The 20,794-nt window shown below is 44.0% G+C and overlaps 6 non-coding genes across 6 annotated transcripts; all 6 read right to left on the bottom strand.

Annotated features, from left to right (window-relative positions):
* Nucleotides 1-1,934: 1,934 nt before the first annotated feature.
* On the bottom strand, nucleotides 1,935-2,126 carry LOC130337505 (U2 spliceosomal RNA). The gene has a single exon (XR_008878377.1). It is a non-coding gene; the product is annotated as a U2 spliceosomal RNA (small nuclear RNA).
* Nucleotides 2,127-11,519: 9,393 nt separating this feature from the next.
* On the bottom strand, nucleotides 11,520-11,710 carry LOC130337521 (U2 spliceosomal RNA). The gene has a single exon (XR_008878383.1). It is a non-coding gene; the product is annotated as a U2 spliceosomal RNA (small nuclear RNA).
* A 2,080-nt stretch (nucleotides 11,711-13,790) lies between these two features.
* On the bottom strand, nucleotides 13,791-13,981 carry LOC130337520 (U2 spliceosomal RNA). Its single transcript, XR_008878382.1, has one exon. It is a non-coding gene; the product is annotated as a U2 spliceosomal RNA (small nuclear RNA).
* Nucleotides 13,982-16,063: 2,082 nt separating this feature from the next.
* Nucleotides 16,064-16,254, bottom strand: LOC130337512 (U2 spliceosomal RNA). Its single transcript, XR_008878381.1, has one exon. It is a non-coding gene; the product is annotated as a U2 spliceosomal RNA (small nuclear RNA).
* A 2,058-nt stretch (nucleotides 16,255-18,312) lies between these two features.
* On the bottom strand, nucleotides 18,313-18,503 carry LOC130337500 (U2 spliceosomal RNA). The gene has a single exon (XR_008878373.1). It is a non-coding gene; the product is annotated as a U2 spliceosomal RNA (small nuclear RNA).
* Nucleotides 18,504-20,597: 2,094 nt separating this feature from the next.
* On the bottom strand, nucleotides 20,598-20,788 carry LOC130337488 (U2 spliceosomal RNA). The gene has a single exon (XR_008878365.1). It is a non-coding gene; the product is annotated as a U2 spliceosomal RNA (small nuclear RNA).
* Nucleotides 20,789-20,794: the final 6 nt, after the last annotated feature.

Genomic DNA, 20,794 nt, shown 5'->3' with positions numbered 1-20,794 from the left:
ATTATTGCTAAGCAGCAAGACAGGGGCCCATTGCACTCCCACGGGGCCTTTTTAAATGCAATCCATAACCCGGATTTGCCAGGAACCCTTCTTACTCCTCCTACTTGCATGTGACACTGGGCTTAGGATCTGCATAGGAAACACACACACAAGCACACACCTACCTTTGTTGCCTGCAGATGCCTCCTTGGCTGTCCCCAAACGGTATCAAACCAACACCCACGGGAAGCTGTAAGCATAGAGGACATGCCTGCACCCCATTGGACTTACCTGTGTGGGTTAAACCCGGGTTATTTGACAACCTATGGCGGTGATGGTTCTGCTCAGGCAGAGCAGTGCTGATGCTCCTCATAAAGCTGTCGCTGCTGTGAAGGTTCTAGGTGACATCACAAATCCCTATGGTTACATACACAACAAAGCTGGGTTGTTGTTGTTTACACTCTGCAAGGCCTGTGGAAGTGAGTGACATCATAGCACTGTAGTTCTGAGGGTTCTAGATGGATGCAACAATCTCCTGTTGCTTCTATGAAGGCCATAATAGACGACATCACCAAACAGCTCCATAGTCACATACACAGCAAAGGAGAGATGTTGTTTACACCTAGTGATGTCAGTGGTATTGAGTGACATCACAGCACAGTGCTAAGGCTCCTGGGCCTGGACACAGCAGCGGCTGCAATATCTCAACGGAGAATACGTTTATATATATGTGTGTGTGTGCGCGTATATATATATATATATATATATATATATATATATATATATATTTCTCCGCCGAAATCACTTTTAAACCCATTTCCACCTTTTTTTCCCTTCTCTTCCTCTTACTTTTTTTTCACGTTTTTTTACGTTTTTCTCCTTTTCGCCTCTTTTCTGGGCGTATTATTCTTCTTTTTCTTCTTTTTTTTCGTCTAATGCATACCCCATCAGTGCAGCAATGCTTATTCAATACCGCCAGCAGATGGAGACACTGGGGGATAATTTTCTAAGGATTTATACTGATTTTTCCTGTCTGAATTTGTCGCACAGAAAGTTGCAGGCCAAATATGTGTGACATTTCTGCGACTTTAGCTTCTAGAGCATTTTTACAACATTATACATAGGTGCTGAATACATAAAAAGCGACTGTTCAGCGACAGACAAGTCGCATCGGCTGAAAGTAGGCCAGAATGTCAGTCCATGTTGGAGCAGGTTTAGATACAGTCTAAAGTATAGATCTCAAAGTCTGTGCACAGAATTTAGCAAGGGCCTCGCACCTTCTGATGCATCAGGTAGGTGCACAATAGCATAGCCTAACCCTCTGTACTTTGGTCTATATTGATGCGGGACATAGACAGCCAGCTGATGACCAATCCATTAGTGCAATGGATGGCTGGAAGCATTTGTCTTTGCCTTTGCAATACCACAGAAGCAATGCATGGTCAATGTACAGCAATGACACACCTGTGTGAACAGCCAGGAGACCCCCCCCCCCCCCATGTTATGTTACATAGTTACATAGTTAGTACGGTCGAAAAAAGACATATGTCCATCAAGTTCAACCAGGGAATTAAGGGGTAGGGGTGTGGCGCGATATTGGGGAAGGGATGAGATTTTATATTTCTTCATAAGCATTAATCTTATTTTGTCAATTAGGAACATTCAGCACCCACCCGCTATCAAGGCAGCTGCCTAACATGTCATGCCCTACCTGCACAGGTGTGCTGGCTACTCAAATGATCCAATTAAGGAGGCCATTTAGTCAGCAGCAGCAGAAGTCCTGTGCCTGCACGCTCCAACAGCGGCCAGACACAAGCAGAAGCAGCAGAAGCAGCAGCAGCACCACCTTTTGTTTTTTGGCTGCAGCAGCAGCAAGGCCCACAGGGCTGGCTAGCTGGCTAGCCAGCAAGCAGGTAGCAATGAAAGTAGGAATCTTTCTTTTTAACCCTGTAAGGGGGTGGTGCACTGTACCCGAAGATACTGCCATATCGGGTCAATGCATAGGGCGACGGAAGCAAGCTTCGAAATCGGCCCCCGTTCTCAAAAATCCATTTAATATATGGTCCCCAGATAGGGGACGTATCAGATATTAAACTGATAAGAACAGATTTTTTTTTTAAGTTAGCCCTCAGAACTCACTCAGAGTTCCAAGATCTTATTTGGAACTCAATTTTGTGTTCATCATCAGGTAACATGTTTTTATTTCTTTTCTTAAACACTAATGAAACAAAATAGAACATTTAAAAACAAAATAAGAAACAACATAAAATAGCAAAACCAAACATTACTTTCTAATTAAGCAAAACCAAATTAGAAGGTCATCCCCTTCCTCCATGCAAACACCATTAGAAAGTCTATCAGTCCTCGACTGATATTGCCATTTGCTATATCTTTCTTAACTTGAGACGCTAACCAGCCTGGAATTTTATACGTTTCAACAAAACGGTTCATGTCTGCCTTGAAAGAAAAATAGACTTTATCCCGAGCTTCTTCCTCCCGGTTCTTCAAGCCTATCTTTAGATCCATCATATCTTTGTCAAACGTTTTTCTTTCTGCTTCCGACAAATTTTCCAACAAACCACCAAGCACACCAAAATACTGCACTGGCACATACACTTCCTCCTCTCTCTTCTTCTTCTGCTCTGTAGGTCTTCTAGTTGGAACCTGCTCCACTTCTGGTTCTTTCACTTCAGCTGGTTCCTCTCTGCTTCTTTTTACAGCTTCCTTTTTCTCTGAATTTTTCTCAGACTTTTTCTTAGGACACGAGCCAAGCAGATGGCCCTCCTCACCACACAGATGGCATTTCCGTTTCTTTTGACAATTTTCCACGTCGTGACCCTCCTCTTGACACTTGAAACACCACAAAAACGTGCAATCCTCCTTTCTGTGACCGTACTGTTTACATTTGCGGCAAAAATCTTGCATGCCAGAAAAATACAGATCCCCGTTCACAGAACCAATTTTAAACCGTCCTGGGGGGATCACTAACTTGCCATCTGCCATTTTAAATTTCACATGGAACCTCCACTTGGTGGTCCATAGTCCATATTGATTAAATACCTTGCCTTTAGGCAGAACACTGTCACAGAATCGAGACAAAAAGGTAACGATATCCTCCTCCGAAGTATATGGGCTATACATCCTTATAGTCACCAATCGTTCTCTACGTGGGAAATGTGGAACTATCTCCACCCCTTCCAAAACCGGACATACCTTCTTTTGCTGCAATATGTTCCAAAATGACTCATAGTCCTCTTCAGAAGCCAGCACCACGTCGTAGTATCCACTTCTGGGAAACTCAAGCATGGATAGGATTTGCTCCCTCTTGACTTCCAGCAACTTAAACAGCACTTCTTCCACGACAAAGACAAGGCCTCTTTCCTTCTTCCGGACATCGAGCAGGGAAATACGAACTCCATTCCGAAGTCTCGCAAAAGGCGGCACGCCTTCCGAAGAAAAACCGCAATCTTCCTCCATGTCCATGATGTCCAGACACCTCCCCCACCGAAGTAGGTAGGTGGGGATCGCCTCCCGTTGTCTGGGGACTAAGCCGGCTCCCTGATAGCAGCAGGGGGGTGAAGTCCCTCCGTTAAGAAGGACGATCCCCCCAGGCAAAGGAGCCGGGTACCCCAGACACCCTCTGGCCAGACCAAGTCAGCAGAACTACACTTGATCTTAGCCAAAAGGCCGAGAAGCGATAACCGTGAAAGGGGCGGGCCCAACAAGGTGCCCTTCATGGGCACTATCACTGCTTGCTGTCAGGGAGGCTGCCAGACAATTTTCCATGCACACTCTGGGCTGGGGGGCAGTCAACCACCAGTACACACAGCAGAACCTAAACCCATACCATTATTGCTAAGCAGCAAGACAGGGGCCCATTGCACTCCCACGGGGCCTTTTTAAATGCAATCCATAACCCGGATTTGCCAGGAACCCTTCTTACTCCTCCTACTTGCATGTGACACTGGGCTTAGGATCTGCATAGGAAACACACACACAAGCACACACCTACCTTTGTTGCCTGCAGATGCCTCCTTGGCTGTCCCCAAACGGTATCAAACCAACACCCACGGGAAGCTGTAAGCATAGAGGACATGCCTGCACCCCATTGGACTTACCTGTGTGGGTTAAACCCGGGTTATTTGACAACCTATGGCGGTGATGGTTCTGCTCAGGCAGAGCAGTGCTGATGCTCCTCATAAAGCTGTCGCTGCTGTGAAGGTTCTAGGTGACATCACAAATCCCTATGGTTACATACACAACAAAGCTGGGTTGTTGTTGTTTACACTCTGCAAGGCCTGTGGAAGTGAGTGACATCATAGCACTGTAGTTCTGAGGGTTCTAGATGGATGCAACAATTGGGGATTTTCCTAGTATTATGACGGAAAATATGGATTTTATAAAAGACAGGAGGCGAGCATTATATGCATTGTTCTTCTTTACTGCAGACATATAGCAGCCCATAAACAGTTAAATTCCACAAGAAAAAACTTTACACACAATGTGAAACGTACAGGTGTGACCACCTAACTTGCTAGATAAATGTAACCAATGAGAATACAGGATCCCATATATAAGGTTCAGGTAAAGCATATTCTTCCTCTTCTTTGTGCGGATAGATAAGTTCAACATAAAGTCCAATAAGTAAGGTCCAACTGAAAAATTTTCTGTAACTTCGAAAAACTGTAGAATGACTGAATAGGGTTGTATACAATTTGGACTCCTTCAATGATGTAATTGGAGGAAAACTTGAGAGAGGAAAGAGGTCATCATCCAAAAGAATATAAATTGAAGAACGTAGGTCGACATCCCTGGTTGATTAATAAGCTGAAATATATCAAAATATAATAGTTAGAAGGGTGGTAGAGGGAGGGATAATGCTCGCCTCCTGTCTTTTATAAAATCCATATTTTCCGTCATAATACTAGGAAAATCCCCAATTTTATAACAAGACAGGAGGCTCGCATTATATGCATGTTTAAAGTTATCGAATTATATTCAACAAACAAAAAATAATAATCAATTATAGTAATGACATAGATATATGGGAATCAGGTCTATAATAAAAGGTTTTAAAAGTTGAATCTGAAGACCAATTAGCTGCCTTCAGAAGGTCTGATAAAGAGCCACCTGTTTGAATTATTTTAGTGGATACTGCTCCTCTAACAGAATGAGCCCCAAATACCGAAGTATCGATACCAGCCATACACATGACGTTTCTGACCCATCTAGCTAGAGTTGCAGAAGAAACAGGTAAATGAGGTTTACAGAAGGAAATGAGTAATTGAGAACAAGCAGAATGTCGAAGTGTTAAAGTTCTAGTCTCATATGCTTGAAGACATTTGACTACACAAAGTTTGTCGTTATGAGGAAAGGATGGATAAAACACCTGACGAATATTAGTTTTTGTCCTTTTATATATAAAGAAGATAACTCCTTGAGGGGAGAATTGTCTTTGAGATACATCAAGAATTCTGACATCAGAAATCCTTTTAATGGATATTAGACAGAGTAACGTAGTTAATTTAAAAGACAGAAGTTTTAACGAAAGAGTATCATTATCTTGCCACGAATTAAATAATTCTAAAATTAAATTGACATCCCAAGTAGATTGATATTTGGGAGTGGGTGGACGTTTAAAACGCATGCCTTTTAGAAGTTTACATACAATCGGATGTTTCCCAATGGGGAGAGTATTTACTGGAGAGTGATAGAAAGATATGGCTGATCGGTACAGGTTCAACGTACGATACGCTTTTCCTGAATCAAAAGAAGCCGATAGATAATTCAAGATACAGGGAATAGGTGCCGATATGGGATCCAGATCCCGTTGTAGGCACCAATCAGACCAAAGTCTCCAGGCTGATCTATAAGCGATCCTGGTGCCTGGAGCCCATGCTTCTGATAAAATGTCTCTAGTTGATTGAGAAAGTACGTACTCCGAGGGGATTGGCCTGAAATTAACCAAGCTACAAGTTGAAGTTGTTGCGACACAATCAGTGGATGTGGATTCCCTAGGGGGTCTAACAACAAATTGTTGAGATTGGGTAAGATCCTTGGATAATCTATTAACATCCCCAATATTTGGGGGAACCAAGGTTGTGATGGCCACCACGGAGTTATTAGTACTACCGAAGCTTTCTGAATTGAGATCTGGAAAAGTAACCTGGGGATCAGAATGAAGGGGGGAAACGCATATAGTCTCTGATTTGGCCAAATTTGTATGAGAGCATCTGTCCCTAATGATTCGGGATCCGGGCGCCAACTGAAGAATCTTTGAATCTGACGATTCAGTCTGGAAGCGAACAGGTCCAAGTATAGAGGACCCCACAAAAGATGAAGTTGGTGAAATATAGAAGGATCTAATCTCCAATCGCTGTAATCCTTGAGATAGCGGGAATTCCAATCGGCTATTATATTGGAAAGGCCCGGGATGTACTCTGCTTTGAGAATGATCTCCCTGTCCAAACAAAAATGCCATAGGTCTTTGGCAATGCTCGCCAACATAGGGGAATTCGTTCCTCCTAAACGATTGATATATTGGACCGCTGAAATATTGTCCATGCGTAAAAGTATACAACAATGGGTTCTGTCCCCCACAAAACTCTTGAGGGCAAAGAATCCGGCCATCAATTCCAGACAATTGATGTGGATTTGAGATTCCTGGATGGACCATTTGCCACCCGTGGATAGGTGGCCACAACGAGCTCCCCATCCAGTTAGGCTTGCGTCTGATTCCAGAATTAGATCTGGCAGGGGGTTGAAAATGGTCTTCCCATTCCATTCCTGGATATGGTGCAGCCACCAAATTAACTCTTCCTTCGCTTCTGAAGATAGTTGGATCTCGTCTGAGTATCCCAAGCCTTCTCTCAAGTGCTGAATTTTTAGACGTTGAAGAGCTCGATAGTGTAACGGGGCCGGAAAGATGGCCTGAATTGATGCAGATAAGAGACCCACAATTCAAGCTATGGCTCGAAGAGAAATTAGGTTTTTGTTGAGTAATGATCGAATTTCCCTGCGAATCGTCTTCAATTTCTTCAATGGAAGGCTCAATAGAGCCGTCTGAGAATTGATCAAGAAACCCAGAAATTCCATTTCCTGAGAAGGAACAAGAATGGATTTGTCTTGGTTTATTAAGAATCCGAGATTTGATAACAGATCCAGAGTCCAATTCATATGGAGAATGGCTAATTGGTATGAACTTGCCATAATGAGAATGTCGTCCAAATAAATTATGAGACGAACACCTCTGGATCGTAATAGTGCTATTATTGGTTTCATCAATTTGGTGAAACACCAAGGGGCCAATGAAAGGCCGAAGGGAAGACAAGTGAACTGCCATTTGTTCCCTTTCCAAACAAATTGAAGAAACGGTTGGGAAATAGGATGAATTGGTACCGTGAGGTAAGCATCTTTTAGATCGACTTTTATCATCCAATCGTTTTCCCATAACATGTCTCTTAGAAGATGGATGCCCTCCATCTTGAAATGGCGATATATTACTAAATTGTTTAATGTTTTTAAATTTATTACTGGGCGATAGCCAGCATCCTTCTTTTTCACTAGAAAAAGATTGCTTACATAACCTGGAAAATTTAGGGGTACCTGAATAATGGCTTGTTTGGTCAGAAGGTCTTTTATTTCCAATTCTATAAGATTTTGATCCTCCACAGAAAAATGAATGGGAGGAGGAGGAAGAGTTTGAGATGGAATAGTAATGAATTCTATCAGATAACCCTTTGTTGTATTGATAATCCATTGGTCGGAAGATATCCTTTCCCAAAAATGGGAAAAATGTAGGAGTCTTCCGCCCACTGGGGGAAGGAAAGAAGTTGTTAATTGTGCACTTACCTGTTGGTCTGGAACGGGTGTTGAATCTTTGTCCCCTTGGTCTCCATGTTCGACCTCGATAAGGGAAAAAGGGTTGGGGTTGAGGTTGTGGTTGGGGAGGGGGGATGGAATAGGCAGCTCTGTCTGTGTAAGCGGGGCCTCTATATTGTGCTCTGAATTGAGTGTGACGGCCGGGAAAACGACCCCTGTTTCTCCCGGCCCTTCCAAAAACCCTAGTGGGAAAGACTTTTTTCAATGACACCTGGGCTTTGTCCAGTGTGGAAAATAAGCCCACGTACTTAGAAATTTCTTTGATAAAATTGTCACCGAAAAGGTGATTATCCACATCCGTGGATGTAGGAGTGGGAGCCAAATAGGTTAGCTGTGGGTCTAATTTTAATAAAATAGATCGTCTTCTCTCTATACAGAAGGCCTCATTTATGCTACCGAACAAGCAAATAGTCCTTTGTATCCATCCCCTAAGGGAGTCATTGTTAATAGGGTTGCCAGTTTTAAATGCCTCTTCGGACATTTCCATAATACGAGTCAATGGGCCCAGTAAATCTAAGAACTTATCCTGACACAGTTTAAAACTGCGGTCAATTCCTTTAATAGGATTTTTTCCCGATTTTTGTATGAATCTAGATAAAATAGGATCAATATCGGGAGTAGCTGAGGAAGCTGTGGATAAAGTGGGACGTGGGCACTCGGCCCTAAGTTTATTCCTGGCTTTATTGTCCATGTTTTTACGTAGCCAAAGACAAATAAATTTGTCTACCTCAGCAGATGGGGTCCACTCTCCGGATCTGGGGTGAACTATTTGGGAGGGATCAAAGTAAGGAATGCCTTGACTATCTACCACCTTAGAACTAGAAGGTGTACTGTCATCACAATAAACATCACCCTCAATTTCAGTAGGTAAGTATGAGGGGTCATTTCCATCCGTAAAATCGGAGTCATCAACAAGTTCCCCATCATCTCGTTCTCCATTATAATATTCATAGGTTTCATCGTAAACATATTCCTCAGATATAGGTATATCAGATGTAATATTAACCCGTGTATCATTATACTCCTCCCGGGTAGAGGGTCCTGGATGTTGTGTGGTAACATCAGTATGACTGCACTTTTTAAGCAGATTATCATCATCATTTTGACCTTTTTCTTTGAAAATAGTTTTTCTATGTTTTTTAGGTAATAGGTCATCATGGGAAGAAAGTCTCTTTTTTGTATGACTATGGGAACTCAGGGATTGGTGTGCCAGTTGTGCTGAAGATTGAGATATCGCTCTGGCTACAGAGTCTGCAATGGTTTCTTGAACCGCTGCCATGGCATTATTAACGGCAGTGTGCACAGATCTAGAGACTGAATGGTCCACCAATAATTGTAGTTGGTCATTGATAATAATGTCAGAATTAGAGGACTTTTGCTGTTCAGTAGACATAGTGAAATAGTAGGGCACTTAGTATAATTATTTCCAAAATTAATATATGTTGAAATTAATATATGTGAATATCCAGGAAATAATTAATTAAATATATATAAGTAAATTGTAATACTGTAGTCCTAAAAAGGACAAGATAAGACAGAAACCCCCGAGAATAAAGTAAAAATTATTATTCTAAAGACAGTATATCACTATTGTGAGGAGAAGTGTCACAGGGAGGATTCCTGTCAGGCGAGCAGCGCGCGTCTGACAGGAACGGCTCGAGCGCAGCAAGTGAGAACCACTTGCGCCGAGTTCTCGCGAGACTTAGAAGCAGTCTCGTACAGGGGAAACTGAGGAGGTGCGCGATGTATTAATGGCCGCCGGAGAGTAGCGGGACCACAAGAGCGCACGACAAAGGTAATGTATAGTCAAATTAACCGGAAAGTTAAGATAAAGAAAATAAAAATGAATGTTTAAATCTATACCCGCAGCCGGACAAGGGATAGTAATGGCGTAAGACAGGAAAGATAGATAGACAGAGAATACAGTAGTAATGGAAGGAAAATATCTACTAGAATATATAATTGTATGTTATAAAATTGAATGTACACAGTGATACTTATCTGGCTGCAAGCAGCAAAGAAGAGGAAGAATATGCTTTACCTGAACCTTATATATGGGATCCTGTATTCTCATTGGTTACATTTATCTAGCAAGTTAGGTGGTCACACCTGTACGTTTCACATTGTGTGTAAAGTTTTTTCTTGTGGAATTTAACTGTTTATGGGCTGCTATATGTCTGCAGTAAAGAAGAACAATGCATATAATGCGAGCCTCCTGTCTTGTTATAAAATCTCCTGTTGCTTCTATGAAGGCCATAATAGACGACATCACCAAACAGCTCCATAGTCACATACACAGCAAAGGAGAGATGTTGTTTACACCTAGTGATGTCAGTGGTATTGAGTGACATCACAGCACAGTGCTAAGGCTCCTGGGCCTGGACACAGCAGCGGCTGCAATATCTCAACGGAGAATACGTTTATATATATGTGTGTGTGTGCGCGTATATATATATATATATATATATATATATATATATATATATATTCTCCGCCGAAATCACTTTTAAACCCATTTCCACCTTTTTTTCCCTTCTCTTCCTCTTACTTTTTTTTCAAGTTTTTTTACGTTTTTCTCCTTTTCGCCTCTTTTCTGGGCGTATTATTCTTCTTTTTCTTCTTTTTTTTCGTCTAATGCATACCCCATCAGTGCAGCAATGCTTATTCAATACCGCCAGCAGATGGAGACACTGGGGGATAATTTTCTAAGGATTTATACTGATTTTTCCTGTCTGAATTTGTCGCACAGAAAGTTGCAGGCCAAATATGTGTGACATTTCTGCGACTTTAGCTTCTAGAGCATTTTTACAACATTATACATAGGTGCTGAATACATAAAAAGCGACTGTTCAGCGACAGACAAGTCGCATCGGCTGAAAGTAGGCCAGAATGTCAGTCCATGTTGGAGCAGGTTTAGATACAGTCTAAAGTATAGATCTCAAAGTCTGTGCACAGAATTTAGCAAGGGCCTCGCACCTTCTGATGCATCAGGTAGGTGCACAATAGCATAGCCTAACCCTCTGTACTTTGGTCTATATTGATGCGGGACATAGACAGCCAGCTGATGACCAATCCATTAGTGCAATGGATGGCTGGAAGCATTTGTCTTTGCCTTTGCAATACCACAGAAGCAATGCATGGTCAATGTACAGCAATGACACACCTGTGTGAACAGCCAGGAGACCCCCCCCCCCCCATGTTATGTTACATAGTTACATAGTTAGTACGGTCGAAAAAAGACATATGTCCATCAAGTTCAACCAGGGAATTAAGGGGTAGGGGTGTGGCGCGATATTGGGGAAGGGATGAGATTTTATATTTCTTCATAAGCATTAATCTTATTTTGTCAATTAGGAACATTCAGCACCCACCCGCTATCAAGGCAGCTGCCTATCATGTCATGCCCTACCTGCACAGGTGTGCTGGCTACTCAAATGATCCAATTAAGGAGGCCATTTAGTCAGCAGCAGCAGAAGTCCTGTGCCTGGACGCTCCAACAGCGGCCAGACACAAGCAGAAGCAGAAGCAGCAGAAGTAGCAGCAGCACCACCTTTTGTTTTTTGGCTGCAGCAGCAGCAAGGCCCACAGGGCTGGCTAGCTGGCTAGCCAGCAAGCAGGTAGCAATGAAAGTAGGAATCTTTCTTTTTAACCCTGTAAGGGGGTGGTGCACTGTACCCGAAGATACTGCCATATCGGGTCAATGCATAGGGCGACGGAAGCAAGCTTCGAAATCGGCCCCCGTTCTCAAAAATCCATTTAATATATGGTCCCCAGATAGGGGACGTATCAGATATTAAACTGATAAGAACAGATACTACACTTGATCTTAGCCAAAAGGCCGAGAAGCGATAACCGTGAAAGGGGCGGGCCCAACAAGGTGCCCTTCATGGGCACTATCACTGCTTGCTGTCAGGGAGGCTGCCAGACAATTTTCCATGCACACTCTGGGCTGGGGGGCAGTCAACCACCAGTACACACAGCAGAACCTAAACCCATACCATTATTGCTAAGCAGCAAGACAGGGGCCCATTGCACTCCCACGGGGCCTTTTTAAATGCAATCCATAACCCGGATTTGCCAGGAACCCTTCTTACTCCTCCTACTTGCATGTGACACTGGGCTTAGGATCTGCATAGGAAACACACACACAAGCACACACCTACCTTTGTTGCCTGCAGATGCCTCCTTGGCTGTCCCCAAACGGTATCAAACCAACACCCACGGGAAGCTGTAAGCATAGAGGACATGCCTGCACCCCATTGGACTTACCTGTGTGGGTTAAACCCGGGTTATTTGACAACCTATGGCGGTGATGGTTCTGCTCAGGCAGAGCAGTGCTGATGCTCCTCATAAAGCTGTCGCTGCTGTGAAGGTTCTAGGTGACATCACAAATCCCTATGGTTACATACACAACAAAGCTGGGTTGTTGTTGTTTACACTCTGCAAGGCCTGTGGAAGTGAGTGACATCATAGCACTGTAGTTCTGAGGGTTCTAGATGGATGCAACAATCTCCTGTTGCTTCTATGAAGGCCATAATAGACGACATCACCAAACAGCTCCATAGTCACATACACAGCAAAGTAGAGATGTTGTTTACACCTAGTGATGTCAGTGGTATTGAGTGACATCACAGCACAGTGCTAAGGCTCCTGGGCCTGGACACAGCAGCGGCTGCAATATCTCAACGGAGAATACGTTTATATATATGTGTGTGTGTGCGCGTATATATATATATATATATATATATATATATATTTCTCCGCCGAAATCACTTTTAAACCCATTTCCACCTTTTTTTCCCTTCTCTTCCTCTTACTTTTTTTTCACTTTTTTTACGTTTTTCTCCTTTTCGCCTCTTTTCTGGGCGTATTATTCTTCTTTTTCTTCTTTTTTTTCGTCTAATGCATACCCCATCAGTGCAGCAATGCTTATTCAATACCGCCAGCAGATGGAGACACTGGGGGATAATTTTCTAAGGATTTATACTGATTTTTCCTGTCTGAATTTGTCGCACAGAAAGTTGCAGGCCAAATATGTGTGACATTTCTGCGACTTTAGCTTCTAGAGCATTTTTACAACATTATACATAGGTGCTGAATACATAAAAAGCGACTGTTCAGCGACAGACAAGTCGCATCGGCTGAAAGTAGGCCAGAATGTCAGTCCATGTTGGAGCAGGTTTAGATACAGTCTAAAGTATAGATCTCAAAGTCTGTGCACAGAATTTAGCAAGGGCCTCGCACCTTCTGATGCATCAGGTAGGTGCACAATAGCATAGCCTAACCCTCTGTACTTTGGTCTATATTGATGCGGGACATAGACAGCCAGCTGATGACCAATCCATTAGTGCAATGGATGGCTGGAAGCATTTGTCTTTGCCTTTGCAATACCACAGAAGCAATGCATGGTCAATGTACAGCAATGACACACCTGTGTGAACAGCCAGGAGACCCCCCCCCCCCCCCCATGTTATGTTACATAGTTACATAGTTAGTACGGTCGAAAAAAGACATATGTCCATCAAGTTCAACCAGGGAATTAAGGGGTAGGGGTGTGGCGCGATATTGGGGAAGGGATGAGATTTTATATTTCTTCATAAGCATTAATCTTATTTTGTCAATTAGGAACATTCAGCACCCACCCGCTATCAAGGCAGCTGCCTATCATGTCATGCCCTACCTGCACAGGTGTGCTGGCTACTCAAATGATCCAATTAAGGAGGCCATTTAGTCAGCAGCAGCAGAAGTCCTGTGCCTGGACGCTCCAACAGCGGCCAGACACAAGCAGAAGCAGAAGCAGCAGAAGCAGCAGCAGCACCACCTTTTGTTTTTTGGCTGCAGCAGCAGCAAGGCCCACAGGGCTGGCTAGCTGGCTAGCCAGCAAGCAGGTAGCAATGAAAGTAGGAATCTTTCTTTTTAACCCTGTAAGGGGGTGGTGCACTGTACCCGAAGATACTGCCATATCGGGTCAATGCATAGGGCGACGGAAGCAAGCTTCGAAATCGGCCCCCGTTCTCAAAAATCCATTTAATATATGGTCCCCAGATAGGGGACGTATCAGATATTAAACTGATAAGAACAGATACTACACTTGATCTTAGCCAAAAGGCCGAGAAGCGATAACCGTGAAAGGGGCGGGCCCAACAAGGTGCCCTTCATGGGCACTATCACTGCTTGCTGTCAGGGAGGCTGCCAGACAATTTTCCATGCACACTCTGGGCTGGGGGGCAGTCAACCACCAGTACACACAGCAGAACCTAAACCCATACCATTATTGCTAAGCAGCAAGACAGGGGCCCATTGCACTCCCACGGGGCCTTTTTAAATGCAATCCATAACCCGGATTTGCCAGGAACCCTTCTTACTCCTCCTACTTGCATGTGACACTGGGCTTAGGATCTGCATAGGAAACACACACACAAGCACACACCTACCTTTGTTGCCTGCAGATGCCTCCTTGGCTGTCCCCAAACGGTATCAAACCAACACCCACGGGAAGCTGTAAGCATAGAGGACATGCCTGCACCCCATTGGACTTACCTGTGTGGGTTAAACCCGGGTTATTTGACAACCTATGGCGGTGATGGTTCTGCTCAGGCAGAGCAGTGCTGATGCTCCTCATAAAGCTGTCGCTGCTGTGAAGGTTCTAGGTGACATCACAAATCCCTATGGTTACATACACAACAAAGCTGGGTTGTTGTTGTTTACACTCTGCAAGGCCTGTGGAAGTGAGTGACATCATAGCACTGTAGTTCTGAGGGTTCTAGATGGATGCAACAATCTCCTGTTGCTTCTATGAAGGCCATAATAGACGACATCACCAAACAGCTCCATAGTCACATACACAGCAAAGGAGAGATGTTGTTTACACCTAGTGATGTCAGTGGTATTGAGTGACATCACAGCACAGTGCTAAGGCTCCTGGGCCTGGACACAGCAGCGGCTGCAATATCTCAACGGAGAATACGTTTATATATATGTGTGTGTGTGTGCGCGTATATATATATATATATATATATATATATATATATATATATATATTTCTCCGCCGAAATCACTTTTAAACCCATTTCCACCTTTTTTTCCCTTCTCTTCCTCTTACTTTTTTTTCACGTTTTTTTACGTTTTTCTCCTTTTCGCCTCTTTTCTGGGCGTATTATTCTTCTTTTTCTTCTTTTTTTTCGTCTAATGCATACCCCATCAGTGCAGCAATGCTTATTCAATACCGCCAGCAGATGGAGACACTGGGGGATAATTTTCTAAGGATTTATACTGATTTTTCCTGTCTGAATTTGTCGCACAGAAAGTTGCAGGCCAAATATGTGTGACATTTCTGCGACTTTAGCTTCTAGAGCATTTTTACAACATTATACATAGGTGCTGAATACATAAAAAGCGACTGTTCAGCGACAGACAAGTCGCATCGGCTGAAAGTAGGCCAGAATGTCAGTCCATGTTGGAGCAGGTTTAGATACAGTCTAAAGTATAGATCTCAAAGTCTGTGCACAGAATTTAGCAAGGGCCTCGCACCTTCTGATGCATCAGGTAGGTGCACAATAGCATAGCCTAACCCTCTGTACTTTGGTCTATATTGATGCGGGACATAGACAGCCAGCTGATGACCAATCCATTAGTGCAATGGATGGCTGGAAGCATTTGTCTTTGCCTTTGCAATACCACAGAAGCAATGCATGGTCAATGTACAGCAATGACACACCTGTGTGAACAGCCAGGAGACCCCCCCCCCCCATGTTATGTTACATAGTTACATAGTTAGTACGGTCGAAAAAAGACATATGTCCATCAAGTTCAACCAGGGAATTAAGGGGTAGGGGTGTGGCGCGATATTGGGGAAGGGATGAGATTTTATATTTCTTCATAAGCATTAATCTTATTTTGTCAATTAGGAACATTCAGCACCCACCCGCTATCAAGGCAGCTGCCTATCATGTCATGCCCTACCTGCACAGGTGTGCTGGCTACTCAAATGATCCAATTAAGGAGGCCATTTAGTCAGCAGCAGCAGAAGTCCTGTGCCTGGACGCTCCAACAGCGGCCAGACACAAGCAGAAGCAGAAGCAGCAGCAGCACCACCTTTTGTTTTTTGGCTGCAGCAGCAGCAAGGCCCACAGGGCTGGCTAGCTGGCTAGCCAGCAAGCAGGTAGCAATGAAAGTAGGAATCTTTCTTTTTAACCCTGTAAGGGGGTGGTGCACTGTACCCGAAGATACTGCCATATCGGGTCAATGCATAGGGCGACGGAAGCAAGCTTCGAAATCGGCCCCCGTTCTCAAAAATCCATTTAATATATGGTCCCCAGATAGGGGACGTATCAGATATTAAACTGATAAGAACAGATACTACACTTGATCTTAGCCAAAAGGCCGAGAAGCGATAACCGTGAAAGGGGCGGGCCCAACAAGGTGCCCTTCATGGGCACTATCACTGCTTGCTGTCAGGGAGGCTGCCAGACAATTTTCCATGCACACTCTGGGCTGGGGGGCAGTCAACCACCAGTACACACAGCAGAACCTAAACCCATACCATTATTGCTAAGCAGCAAGACAGGGGCCCATTGCACTCCCACGGGGCCTTTTTAAATGCAATCCATAACCCGGATTTGCCAGGAACCCTTCTTACTCCTCCTACTTGCATGTGACACTGGGCTTAGGATCTGCATAGGAAACACACACACAAGCACACACCTACCTTTGTTGCCTGCAGATGCCTCCTTGGCTGTCCCCAAACGGTATCAAACCAACACCCACGGGAAGCTGTAAGCATAGAGGACATGCCTGCACCCCATTGGAAGAGGAAGAATATGCTTTACCTGAACCTTATATATGGGATCCTGTATTCTCATTGGTTACATTTATCTAGCAAGTTAGGTGGTCACACCTGTACGTTTCACATTGTGTGTAAAGTTTTTTCTTGTGGAATTTAACTGTTTATGGGCTGCTATATGTCTGCAGTAAAGAAGAACAATGCATATAATGCGAGCCTCCTGTCTTGTTATAAAATCTCCTGTTGCTTCTATGAAGGCCATAATAGACGACATCACCAAACAGCTCCATAGTCACATACACAGCAAAGGAGAGATGTTGTTTACACCTAGTGATGTCAGTGGTATTGAGTGACATCACAGCACAGTGCTAAGGCTCCTGGGCCTGGACACAGCAGCGGCTGCAATATCTCAACGGAGAATACGTTTATATATATGTGTGTGTGTGCGCGTATATATATATATATATATATATATATATATATATATATATATATTTCTCCGCCGAAATCACTTTTAAACCCATTTCCACCTTTTTTTCCCTTCTCTTCCTCTTACTTTTTTTTCAAGTTTTTTTACGTTTTTCTCCTTTTCGCCTCTTTTCTGGGCGTATTATTCTTCTTTTTCTTCTTTTTTTTCGTCTAATGCATACCCCATCAGTGCAGCAATGCTTATTCAATACCGCCAGCAGATGGAGACACTGGGGGATAATTTTCTAAGGATTTATACTGATTTTTCCTGTCTGAATTTGTCGCACAGAAAGTTGCAGGCCAAATATGTGTGACATTTCTGCGACTTTAGCTTCTAGAGCATTTTTACAACATTATACATAGGTGCTGAATACATAAAAAGCGACTGTTCAGCGACAGACAAGTCGCATCGGCTGAAAGTAGGCCAGAATGTCAGTCCATGTTGGAGCAGGTTTAGATACAGTCTAAAGTATAGATCTCAAAGTCTGTGCACAGAATTTAGCAAGGGCCTCGCACCTTCTGATGCATCAGGTAGGTGCACAATAGCATAGCCTAACCCTCTGTACTTTGGTCTATATTGATGCGGGACATAGACAGCCAGCTGATGACCAATCCATTAGTGCAATGGATGGCTGGAAGCATTTGTCTTTGCCTTTGCAATACCACAGAAGCAATGCATGGTCAATGTACAGCAATGACACACCTGTGTGAACAGCCAGGAGACCCCCCCCCCCCCCCCATGTTATGTTACATAGTTACATAGTTAGTACGGTCGAAAAAAGACATATGTCCATCAAGTTCAACCAGGGAATTAAGGGGTAGGGGTGTGGCGCGATATTGGGGAAGGGATGAGATTTTATATTTCTTCATAAGCATTAATCTTATTTTGTCAATTAGGAACATTCAGCACCCACCCGCTATCAAGGCAGCTGCCTATCATGTCATGCCCTACCTGCACAGGTGTGCTGGCTACTCAAATGATCCAATTAAGGAGGCCATTTAGTCAGCAGCAGCAGAAGTCCTGTGCCTGGACGCTCCAACAGCGGCCAGACACAAGCAGAAGCAGAAGCAGCAGAAGTAGCAGCAGCACCACCTTTTGTTTTTTGGCTGCAGCAGCAGCAAGGCCCACAGGGCTGGCTAGCTGGCTAGCCAGCAAGCAGGTAGCAATGAAAGTAGGAATCTTTCTTTTTAACCCTGTAAGGGGGTGGTGCACTGTACCCGAAGATACTGCCATATCGGGTCAATGCATAGGGCGACGGAAGCAAGCTTCGAAATCGGCCCCCGTTCTCAAAAATCCATTTAATATATGGTCCCCAGATAGGGGACGTATCAGATATTAAACTGATAAGAACAGATACTACACTTGATCTTAGCCAAAAGGCCGAGAAGCGATAACCGTGAAAGGGGCGGGCCCAACAAGGTGCCCTTCATGGGCACTATCACTGCTTGCTGTCAGGGAGGCTGCCAGACAATTTTCCATGCACACTCTGGGCTGGGGGGCAGTCAACCACCAGTACACACAGCAGAACCTAAACCCATACCATTATTGCTAAGCAGCAAGACAGGGGCCCATTGCACTCCCACGGGGCCTTTTTAAATGCAATCCATAACCCGGATTTGCCAGGAACCCTTCTTACTCCTCCTACTTGCATGTGACACTGGGCTTAGGATCTGCATAGGAAACACACACACAAGCACACACCTACCTTTGTTGCCTGCAGATGCCTCCTTGGCTGTCCCCAAACGGTATCAAACCAACACCCACGGGAAGCTGTAAGCATAGAGGACATGCCTGCACCCCATTGGACTTACCTGTGTGGGTTAAACCCGGGTTATTTGACAACCTATGGCGGTGATGGTTCTGCTCAGGCAGAGCAGTGCTGATGCTCCTCATAAAGCTGTCGCTGCTGTGAAGGTTCTAGGTGACATCACAAATCCCTATGGTTACATACACAACAAAGCTGGGTTGTTGTTGTTTACACTCTGCAAGGCCTGTGGAAGTGAGTGACATCATAGCACTGTAGTTCTGAGGGTTCTAGATGGATGCTACAATCTCCTGTTGCTTCTATGAAGGCCATAATAGACGACATCACCAAACAGCTCCATAGTCACATACACAGCAAAGTAGAGATGTTGTTTACACCTAGTGATGTCAGTGGTATTGAGTGACATCACAGCACAGTGCTAAGGCTCCTGGGCCTGGACACAGCAGCGGCTGCAATATCTCAACGGAGAATACGTTTATATATATGTGTGTGTGTGCGCGTATATATATATATATATATATATATATATATATATATATATATATTTCTCCGCCGAAATCACTTTTAAACCCATTTCCACCTTTTTTTCCCTTCTCTTCCTCTTACTTTTTTTTCACTTTTTTTACGTTTTTCTCCTTTTCGCCTCTTTTCTGGGCGTATTATTCTTCTTTTTCTTCTTTTTTTTCGTCTAATGCATACCCCATCAGTGCAGCAATGCTTATTCAATACCGCCAGCAGATGGAGACACTGGGGGATAATTTTCTAAGGATTTATACTGATTTTTCCTGTCTGAATTTGTCGCACAGAAAGTTGCAGGCCAAATATGTGTGACATTTCTGCGACTTTAGCTTCTAGAGCATTTTTACAACATTATACATAGGTGCTGAATACATAAAAAGCGACTGTTCAGCGACAGACAAGTCGCATCGGCTGAAAGTAGGCCAGAATGTCAGTCCATGTTGGAGCAGGTTTAGATACAGTCTAAAGTATAGATCTCAAAGTCTGTGCACAGAATTTAGCAAGGGCCTCGCACCTTCTGATGCATCAGGTAGGTGCACAATAGCATAGCCTAACCCTCTGTACTTTGGTCTATATTGATGCGGGACATAGACAGCCAGCTGATGACCAATCCATTAGTGCAATGGATGGCTGGAAGCATTTGTCTTTGCCTTTGCAATACCACAGAAGCAATGCATGGTCAATGTACAGCAATGACACACCTGTGTGAACAGCCAGGAGACCCCCCCCCCCCCCCCCCATGTTATGTTACATAGTTACATAGTTAGTACGGTCGAAAAAAGACATATGTCCATCAAGTTCAACCAGGGAATTAAGGGGTAGGGGTGTGGCGCGATATTGGGGAAGGGATGAGATTTTATATTTCTTCATAAGCATTAATCTTATTTTGTCAATTAGGAACATTCAGCACCCACCCGCTATCAAGGCAGCTGCCTATCATGTCATGCCCTACCTGCACAGGTGTGCTGGCTACTCAAATGATCCAATTAAGGAGGCCATTTAGTCAGCAGCAGCAGAAGTCCTGTGCCTGGACGCTCCAACAGCGGCCAGACACAAGCAGAAGCAGAAGCAGCAGAAGCAGCAGCAGCACCACCTTTTGTTTTTTGGCTGCAGCAGCAGCAAGGCCCACAGGGCTGGCTAGCTGGCTAGCCAGCAAGCAGGTAGCAATGAAAGTAGGAATCTTTCTTTTTAACCCTGTAAGGGGGTGGTGCACTGTACCCGAAGATACTGCCATATCGGGTCAATGCATAGGGCGACGGAAGCAAGCTTCGAAATCGGCCCCCGTTCTCAAAAATCCATTTAATATATGGTCCCCAGATAGGGGACGTATCAGATATTAAACTGATAAGAACAGATACTACACTTGATCTTAGCCAAAAGGCCGAGAAGCGATAACCGT

The sequence above is a fragment of the Hyla sarda genome, unplaced genomic scaffold (assembly GCF_029499605.1).
Source record: "Hyla sarda isolate aHylSar1 unplaced genomic scaffold, aHylSar1.hap1 scaffold_497, whole genome shotgun sequence".
NCBI lineage: Eukaryota > Metazoa > Chordata > Amphibia > Anura > Hylidae > Hyla > Hyla sarda.
This window is presented reverse-complemented; position numbering and strand designations above follow the sequence as displayed.